The 9,485-nt window shown below is 51.4% G+C and overlaps 1 protein-coding gene across 1 annotated transcript in view; it reads left to right on the top strand.

Annotated features, from left to right (window-relative positions):
* Positions 1–9,485, top strand: part of TBCD (tubulin folding cofactor D) — a 160,652-nt gene that overhangs the window by 58,762 nt on the left and 92,405 nt on the right. The window lies entirely within an intron of this gene.

Here is a 9,485-nt window from a genome sequence, read left to right as displayed (position 1 = left end):
TGACTGGGTGTAGGTGGGACTCTGACCAGTGTTCGATGTTGTAACCAAGACACCATGTGTGAGATCTTCTTCAGAACCTGCAGCACGTGTAGTAGCAGCAGGTAGACCCTGAGATTTAGTCTTAAATGCATCTCCCCTCGGAGGCCACACTCACGGGTGTCCTCTCCCTGAAAGGTCCGAGTGAGCCTTTTCTCTTGTTGCCTTTCTCTCCTCACCCTTGTGCCTGGGAATCTTTGCCTGCTGTCCTCCTCGTGGGGGGTTGGGGGGACCTCAGCCGCCTTGCCGCAGGGGCCTGCCAGTGCATGCCCGGGACTGGCATTGAGCACCGAGCTCGCTGCAGGGCGGCTGTGCACCGCTGCCAGGTGGGGGCTGTGTGCCTCTCACTGCCCCTGTTCTTCTGTATAACTGAGATGCTGAGTTTTTGAGAAAGTTTATATCTTTCCCTGCTTAAACTGCTTGGTCTTTAATCTGTGGCTGTCAATGAGGCTGGAATGTGGTGTTGGCTTGGGGACAGGGAGAAGAGCTGGTGTGAACTGGGGTCAGGCCTCCCGTCATGCATGGTACATCTGGCATGGTGGGGCAGGGTCAGGCTTGCCAGGCCAGATGCTGGTTTTTTGTTTTTTTTTTTTTAATTTTAATTTAAGGCTTAGGATTTTACTTTGCTTTATCTTTATATTGAATTGTTGAAAAAAAAGTTTTTAGTTACTTTTGTCCAAATTAGGCATCCATATAATTTAAAGGGCAAAAAAATAGTTCTGTTAAGTTTCATCACAAAACAGTAGTTCATTGCTGTCTCTCTTACCTATGGCTGTGTAATGAGCCACCAAAACTCGGTGGCTTAAAGAACCACCGTTTTATTCTCTCTCGTGACTCTCTGTGTGCGTCAGGAGTGTGGGCCAGCCTCCGCGGGCACGGCATGCTCCATTGGTGAGGCCCTGGTGGTACTGAGCTGGTCTGGAGGGTCCACCATGCTGTCGTCCACCTTGTGTCCTGGAGGGGACGGCTGAGCCCTCTTCTCCATGTGGTGTCACTTCCCAGGCCTCTCCAAGATTGTGGTTGGTGAGGCATCTCTTGTGTCCTGCTTCATCTGCCCAGATTGGAGGGGAGGACAGCAGGCCCCGTGTCTCAGTGGGACGCTGCCAGATGGCTGTCCCTCCCATCTCTGCCCAGGAGCAGCACTGGGACCTTTTCTTAGCTGAGTATTTTGGTGTTTACTTCCTTGATTCTAAATAGCATTACTCTGTTGCTACTTCTGTTCCTTCTACCCGCTTCCAACTCCCAGTTTGGGTGTTTTCTGCTGACTTCCCTTGGTGCAAAGTGAGAGTTTTGCCCTCTGTCTCCCCTGCCCTCATGCTTGCTTCCCTATCATCCTGGGGTCGCCTTTCCTCCTCTCCTGTATCAAAAGCCCGCTTCTTGGATCCCATGTCTTCTCTCTTGGGTTGGCTCTTTTCATCGATATGGAGCATATCCTGTTTGTAGGCTCCTGGGAAAGAGTACAGGACAGGCAGATTTGTGGAGATGTTGAATGGTTGATGGTGTCTTTATTCTGCCTGGTTGATGGTCTGGCTGGGTATAGAATCCTGGGCCAGAGATTGTTCACCCTTGGGTTTGAAAGTGCTCTCCTCAGCATGCAGCTCTCTCAGTATTGCTGTCCAGAAGTACCTGCCCATTCTGATTGCCTGACTCTTTCCCTCCAACATTTTAATATGAACGATATTTAGAGAGAGCACGTGGGCAGGAGGGGGGAGGGGCAGATGGAGGAGAGAAGAGAGAGAATCTTAAGCGGACCCCTCACTGAACACAGAGCCCAATGTGGGGCTCCATTCATGACCCTGAGATCATGACCTGAGCCGAAACCAAGAGTTGGATGCTTAACCGACTGAGTCACCCAGGCGCCCCTAATATGAATGATCTCAAACATACGGGTAAGTTATAAGAATCCAATGTGATGAATGTTTTACTCTATTTGCTTTATCATGGAGGTCTCCAGGTGGTGCCTGTCTGGGTCGGGTAATTCCAACGCTCCACATCTTGGTGGGGAAAATGCTTCTCAAAGCTCTTAAGACCTGTGCAATTTTTACCTTTAAAAGAAGAACTATATGCAGTTAATGACAAGCCTGCTGATGTGTTTGGGGCAGCGCTGGTGGGATTTCTCCCATCAGAGCCAAGTGTGTCCTATTCTAGAATTTTATGCAGGCGGTGACTCCTGACCCTCCTCCTGACCCTCTTTTTCTCAGTTTCCAAAGTGTTTTCTGCCAGCCGTCAGGTAGGTGCTTCTTCTCTGCTGCTATACTTTCCATTTTCCGGGAGCTCTCTTTTATTCTCCAGTGCTCCCTCCGTAGAATCTTATTCTTGGACAGTAGTTGCAGTGGCTTCTCTTGTTTCTCGGAGGGTTTTATTTATTTATTTATTTTTAAAGATTTTATTTATTTATTTGACAGAGAGAGACAGCCAGCAAGAGAGGGAACACAAGCAGGGGGAGTGGGAGAGGAAGAAGCAGGACTCTAGCGGAGAAGCCTGATGTGGGGCTTGATCCCAGAATGCCGGGATCACGGCCTGAGCCGAAGGCAGACGCTTAACGACTGCGCCACCCAGGCGCCCCTCTCTGAGGGTTTTAATGATGGTTCAGGCAGGTGGTGGGCATCTCCCGCCCTCTTACAGAGGTTCTGTGTTTTTACTGTGGCCCCTCCTTTGCTTCTCATCACATCCAGAGAATTAACTGCTGCCTTTGCTGGGAGTGGGGGCTTCTGGGGTCTGCTTCTTTGGTGACCTTCACACTGGCGCCTCCCCCCCCCCCCCCCCCCGCACCAAGTTATCTTGAGCCTTTCAGGGATCCTGCGTGTTGACCAGGGAGGTTCTGGGTTGCCTCACTTGTGCTCAGGTGTGGCCTCCAGCCTCCTGAGTGTCATCCCCGCTGGGCCTTCCCCGTCTTCCTTCATTCACCCTGTCGCTTATGCCTTAAAAAGGGAAAGTGCTCTGTGTAGTTGCTGGTGGGTTTCCACCAGCTATTATGTGTGTTCAGTCTCCTCTGTTACCCAGAAATCTTGTGACCAAGTTTCTGACCAGGGTCAAATCTTCGGGAAGAGCATGGGGGTGGCAGCCAGCACGTACTGCGCATTCACCCGGTGTGAGGTCCTGCCCTGGGCACTCTACCTGCGTTCATTCATTTAATCACTGCGGCAATTCTGTGCAAGCTGTCGTGAGTCTGGTTTGCACAGAGAGGGTAAGCGATCTGGCTGGGGTGACCCAGCCTGAAGGCCGACAGAGCAGAATCAGAGCAGGCGGGGGAGGGCTGCACAGGCAGGGGAGGAAGTACCTCTCTGTGAGATGTTAATGTCTGTGAGTTGGCTCAGCGGCCCATGGGCCCATGTGCTCACAGCTTCGGGTGGGGTGGCTGGCGGTCAGGCTCTGGGCCTTGCTGGGCCTTGCTGGGTCTGATCGTCGGAGGGACCGGTGCCAGGCTACAGCTGCTCTTGTGGGGAGCAGCAGTGGTGCCTGCTGTGGGGTGGGTGTCACGACCGGACTCAGGCAGAGTCTGAACTTCACCCCCATGGGGTGTGGATCTAGCTCTCCTGCTCAAAAGGTGAGCCATGCTGAGGGCCAGCAGCTGCTGCGCTGGGCTCCTCCCACTTGTTCGCCCCTGCTCTCAGCTCTGGGCAGTGGTCTTTCCCAGGCACCATCCCTGTCCCGCGTCCCCCCTGTTCCCCATTCAGCAGCACGGTCTGCACGTCTGCCCTCTGTGGCTCCCCTGTTTGCTCCCCCTGTGCTCAGGCAGTTATTTGACCTGGACCTCAGTCCTCCCTTCTGTAGGATGACGTGCGGGAGGCTGCAGCTCATGGGCTGCTGTAGGATCCGATGAGGTGCCCGCGGCAGCCCACTGCTACTGCACAAACAAAACCTCTCTGGTGAAGGAAACACATGGCTTCTATATTTGACCTTGTAAGTAAATAGGAGACGGTTTTCATTTTTCACTCCTTTTGGGGCGCTGCGTCCAGGGGGGAAGGAAAAAGGAAACGAGAGCTCTGTGGAGGTGTGATTCCATTTCTTTAATTCCGTTGTTGTTAGAGGAAGTAAGCGCTGACCTACCGGCAAGATGACATTTGTTAGGTCTCCAGGTTAGCAGATGCTTTGTCATATCTGGTCCTGGTGGCCCAGCCCTGGGGGTTCCCATGAGAAGGGGATCAGGGGTGGTTCCCAGGCTGGGGTGCCTCACTGCCCAGGCTGTATCTCAGGGCCGTGTGAGAAGTGACAGGGCTCAGGCCAGCACATGGTAGTGTACAGGGTAGTGAGACTGGGGGCCCTTCCTGGCTGACTCCGGGTTCCTGGAGGGCAGGGCACTTTGTGTCTTTCACAGAAGCACACAGGTGTGCTTCTCAGGGTTCTCGACTGTCACTTGTTTCCAGTTGGAAGCCCATAGTGAGAAGCCCATCCAAGGAACCTTGTGTGACTTCTCCAGGCTCCTGAAGCCTTGGTTCTGCTTGTCTAGGGGGCTGCCCATGGCCCGCACTGCAGATGGGCACCTACGGAACACGTGGGGGCCCTCTGTCCCTCCTCTCAGGTCTCCTCTTGGGGGCACTGATGTGTCCTCCTTCGCTGCCAGAGTTTTGGTGCTGAGGAGGCCCTTCCCTGCGTTGCTGAGCTCTGCTGCCGGCACCCCCTCTGGGTCTGGGTTTTATGCTGCTTTCTTTCTGTAGACTGAGGGACAGGCTCTTGTCCCCCCAGATCCAGTGTCTTTCCTAGGCTCTCTGGGGGTCTTCAAAAGCCTGACAGTCTGGGATAGGAGTTTAGGTGCTGCCCTCCTGCGTGGAAGCCACCAGTTAGGCCTGGACCCTATCTTCTGGGATCAGGAACCTAGGAAGAAGTTGCCACCAACCATGGATGCTCCCGGCCTGGCACCCTGGCCTGGGCCTGTGTGTGCCAGGATCTGCCCCTGGGAGCCGAGCAAGCGGTGGATGCCAGGGCCCTTGGGGGGAGTCCAGCAGCTCTCAGGGTCCTTGCCTTCCCCCGGTGCGAGGGCTTGGCCCTGCGACGCTGAGTGCTGGGGAGCATGGAGTGCTCGCTAGGGCTCAGACCGTACTCATCTTCTGGGCACTTGAGTTCTCACTGTAACAAAATACTGAGAATGTCAGTGGAGTTTTACTTCGTCAGATAGTTGGCTAATAGAAGAAATGAAAGTCAAGTTAGTTTGGCTATCTCATGAGGTAGGCCAAGGCAGGTAGGAGTGTCGGGAAAGTTCTGTTGTCAGACATTTATTTTCCTTTGATGAGTAAGTCTGAGATGTGTAATGTACTGCCCCGAATTTTAATTTGCTACTTATTCCAGTAATACCACTGTGTGGATTTTTGTGGAACTGGGGCTACTTTGGTTTTGGAGGGGCGCACCCAGGCCCCTTTTCCTGCCAGGCTGCCTGGCGAATGGTGGGCAGTGCCCTCCGCCTGGGGCAGGGGCGGGGCCTGCCGGAGAGAGGTGCTCAGCAGGGAGGGCGGTCTGGCTGCAGGTGGGGCTGGCAGTCTCTGGGTACCGGGCACATAGCTCCCCAGGCTCCTCCCTTCTGGTGCCTTCTTCCAAGGAGTGCGTGAAGCAGGGTGGAAATGGGATGTGGAATGGTCCTGAGCCAGGGTGGAGGCGGAAAGCTCTGGGTTCCTTTTGTTTAGATGGGGTCTTGGAACCCTGTGCTGTGGCAGCTCTGCCCCCCTCGTGCCTCCTGCAGTGTGTGATCTGTGTTATGGCTTCCGCATCTGAAGTGAAACCTGAAACCATGAGCTATGGGCTTGTCTTGGATCGGGAAACTGATTCAGGTTTGTGAACTTGGGCCAAGTTTTGAGGATTCCCACAGTTTTCCTCACCTCCTGTCCTCTCCCCACCCCGGCAGTAAAGCAGTGTTTCGGTGTTCTCGCCTAGGCTCCTTGCAGTTTTCCGGAGGCTCTTTACCTCCTTTGTCCTGTTTGTGTTCGAGAGGTTGCTTTTTGTGTATGGATCTCTGGGTCTGTTGACCACCACATACAGGAGTCCCGTAGTTCAGTCAAATAAGGATGAGTAGAAAGAAATGATCACACAGATTTCCTTTTTTCTTTTTTTCTCCTGATGCAGACAACATCAGTGAATGACAGCAGGCGGGTGAGGGAGGTGCTCCTGCAGCTTCTCGGGCTTTGCCTCTGTCCCACCCATACCTGGTGACTCGGGACACCCTCTCCCCCCACCTCGTGCTCCCTGTCCGCCCTAGGCTTGGCCCTCATGGCTATGGCTCCTCTTGGCTGAGTCCCGAGTCAGTCGGGTTTTAAACGTGGCAGTGAGTCTTTTTCTCCTTTTTTTCCAGACATTTGTCTGGTTCTTTTTATGATCTTCCTGTTCCTTCTCTCTGGCTTCCATTCCTGCTTTTATGTCTCTAATACAACAAACCTGTGTTCTTGGTAGTAGCCTTTAGGTTCTGTTGCCTCAAGTTCTTGGGCTTCTGGTCCTTCCCTCAAGTTCTTGGGCTTCTGGTCCTTCCCTCGTGGTTTTCTCGTGTGATAAAAGGTGATTCCTAATTGGCTCTTTTTCAGCGGGTGTGAGCTCTCCACACCCCGCGGGGTATGCTGCAGTGTGGCTCTGTGCTGCTTCCCAGGGCACCCAGCGGACAGGCTTCATGGCTGTCCCTCAGCCTGGCCTTCCCCCACTCCAGACGATGTGCGTGGATGGCCCAGGCTGGGGGCCGGCCCCTGGGGAGTACACAGTTCTTAAACTGAAAATATTGCACAGTTACTGGGCCCTAAAACACAAGTCTCGGGAAATTTCAAAGACTCTGTAGTGCGCAGACTGCATTCTTTGACCACAAAACAGGGACATTAAAATTCAGATGCAGAAGATAGAGTAAGACATGAATTTTTAGTTTGAAAACATACAGATTTCTAAACGTGAGTCAAAGAAGAAATCCCAGTGGTAATTTTTTTTTCTTCCTTAAGTAGACTCCACACCCATCCTGGAGCCCAGTGTGAGGCTTGAACTCATGACCCTGAGATTAAGAGTGGGACGTTTTAACAGACTGAGCCACTCAGGCACCCCCAGTAGTGATTTTACAGTAGGAAAGGTAGAAATGAACAGTAACAAAATTATTACCTATCAAAACTTTCGAGATGTGGCTGCTGTGTGTTTGAAGGGGAGTTTAAAACGTTGAGCAGGAGTTATGAAACTGTGGCCCGCGGGCCCAGTCTGGCCTTGGTCTGCTTTTGTATGGCCTTGGAGCCAACAACAGTGGCTTTTCCTTTTTTATACGTTGTTATTAAAAAAAAAAAAAAAGGGAGATTGCTGTGGGGCCTACAGAGCTGGAATGCTCACGCTCTGGCTGACCATGCCTTAAAAGCTGTAACAGCAAACAAGGAAGGTCCTCAGTCGGGGCAGAAGGGATGGGACCAGACCGGACGGGACGGGAGCAGACAGCCAGGCAGTGCTGGAGATGCAGAGAAGGCAGGACCCAAAGAGCATAAGCTTCTGGCTTGTTTAGGGGTCGAGAGGCAGAGTGACCAAACTGTGTTGGGGAGGGGGGGAGCTGTGATGTGTGCACTCTGGGGACTAGAAATGACACCATAAGAACATTTTTGCTGATACGTTTGGTAGCTTAGACAAAGTAGATGTCCCTAGAAAAATGCAATTTATCAAAATTAACCAAGTAGAAAGGTGACTTGTCTGTGCTTTAGTATATTTATGAATATAAATATAAATATAATCGGGATAATAGATATTGACCTTTTAGGGGTCTTTTAAAAATACTTCTGTTGAGATATAACTTACATTTTATACAGTTCACCCATTTAAAGTGTACAAATCAGTGACATTAGTCTGCCTGAGCTGTGCAACCATCACCACTATCAGTTCTAGAATTTTCTTCACCCCAAAAAGGAGTCCCATGCCTCTTTGCTATTACCCCGAAGCCCCCATCCTCCTCAGCCCTACGCGACACTGATCTGTTTCCTTTTTCTCTGGATTTGCCCATTCAGGGTATTTCTTGTAGTTAGGATCGTACAGGGTGTGGCCCTTTGTGACTGGCTCCTTTCACTCAGCATAACGTTCCCAGGGTTCCTCCATCTTGTAGCTTGTGCCCGTGCTTCATTTCTTTTAGTGCTGAAGAATATTCCGTCGTTTGGAGTATTCGTTTGCTTGGGCCGCCATGACAAAATACCTGGACTGGGGGCCTCTCTCAAGGTCCTGGAGGCTGGAAATCTGGGATCAGGGTGCTGGCAGGGCTCGTTTCTCCTGAGGCCTCTCCTTGGCTTGCAGATGGCCGCCTTCTCCCCGTGTCCTCACATGGTCACCCCTCAGTCTGTGTCTGTCTCTGTGTTCTGATCTCTTTTTAAGGACGCCAGTCATAATGGATTAGGCTCCACCTGTGTGGCCTCATCTCACCTTAATTTTTGCCTTTTTCAGAATATGTTTTTTCTTATATCCTCCCCCAATCCTGTTCCACAATTTCCCTGTCTCTTGAGTTAGAAGTTATATATTCTATTTCTCTTCTTTCTTTACTTTTTAAAAAATATTTTATTTATTTGTTTGAGAGAGAGAGAGCGTGCCTGTGTGCATGAGCTGGGGGAGGGGCCGAGGGAGAGGGAGAAGCAGAGTCCCCGTTGAGCAGAAAGCCTGACATGGGGCTTGATCCCAGGACCCCGAGATCATGATCTGAGCTGAAGGCAGCTGCTTAACCCACTGAGCCACCCAGGCGCCCTCCCCTATTTCTCTTCTTTAATGATAGTCTACAGATTTGTATCATGAATATTTAAAGTCAAAAGTTAGTTTCTTAACCCACCATATGTCATACACAGCGTACCCCAATGCTGACCACTTCTCGCCTGACATGTTGTGATTGTCAGGTTTGCATTCCGTCCTTCTCTTGAACATTACACATTATTATCTTAAAGACAGTGTTTGTGTGGACGTTCCTGTATGTGTATAGAATTTCTTCTGCTAACTATTACTTTTTCTTTTTTAAAGATTTTATTTATTTGCAAGGGAGTGTGAGAGGGCGAGAGAGAGCGAGAGAGCATGAGCAAAGGGGAGGAGCAGAGGGAGAGGGAGAAGCAGACTCCCTGCTGAGCTGGGAGCCGGATGCGAAGCTCGGTCCCCAGAACACTGGGATCATGACCTGAGCTGAAGACCGATGCTCAACGGACTGAGCCACCCAGCTGCCCCTGACTACTCCTTTTTGTATCTCCGACCACCTACCCTTAGGGATAATTTTACTTCTTTCAGTATTTTTAGAAGTTCCTCCCATAAAGGTGTTTTAGTAGCAATTACATCTTGGTTATTTGTCTGAAATTTCTTTTTGACCCTCATTCTTGATGGTGATTTTGTTGTGTGCCATCCCAGCTGGGAGGCGGTCTTCTTGCAGTGCACACTGTCTCCTCTGGCGCCTGTGCCCTCGGTCGCCTGGGGCCAGTTGAATGGTGGTTCCTGCAGGTGAGGTCCCTCTTCTCTACGGCTTCTTTTAGGATTTCTCTGTTTTCCACGTTCTCGCT

The sequence above is a fragment of the Ursus arctos genome, unplaced genomic scaffold, assembly GCF_023065955.2.
Source record: "Ursus arctos isolate Adak ecotype North America unplaced genomic scaffold, UrsArc2.0 scaffold_24, whole genome shotgun sequence".
Taxonomy (NCBI): Eukaryota; Metazoa; Chordata; class Mammalia; order Carnivora; family Ursidae; genus Ursus; species Ursus arctos.
This window is presented reverse-complemented; position numbering and strand designations above follow the sequence as displayed.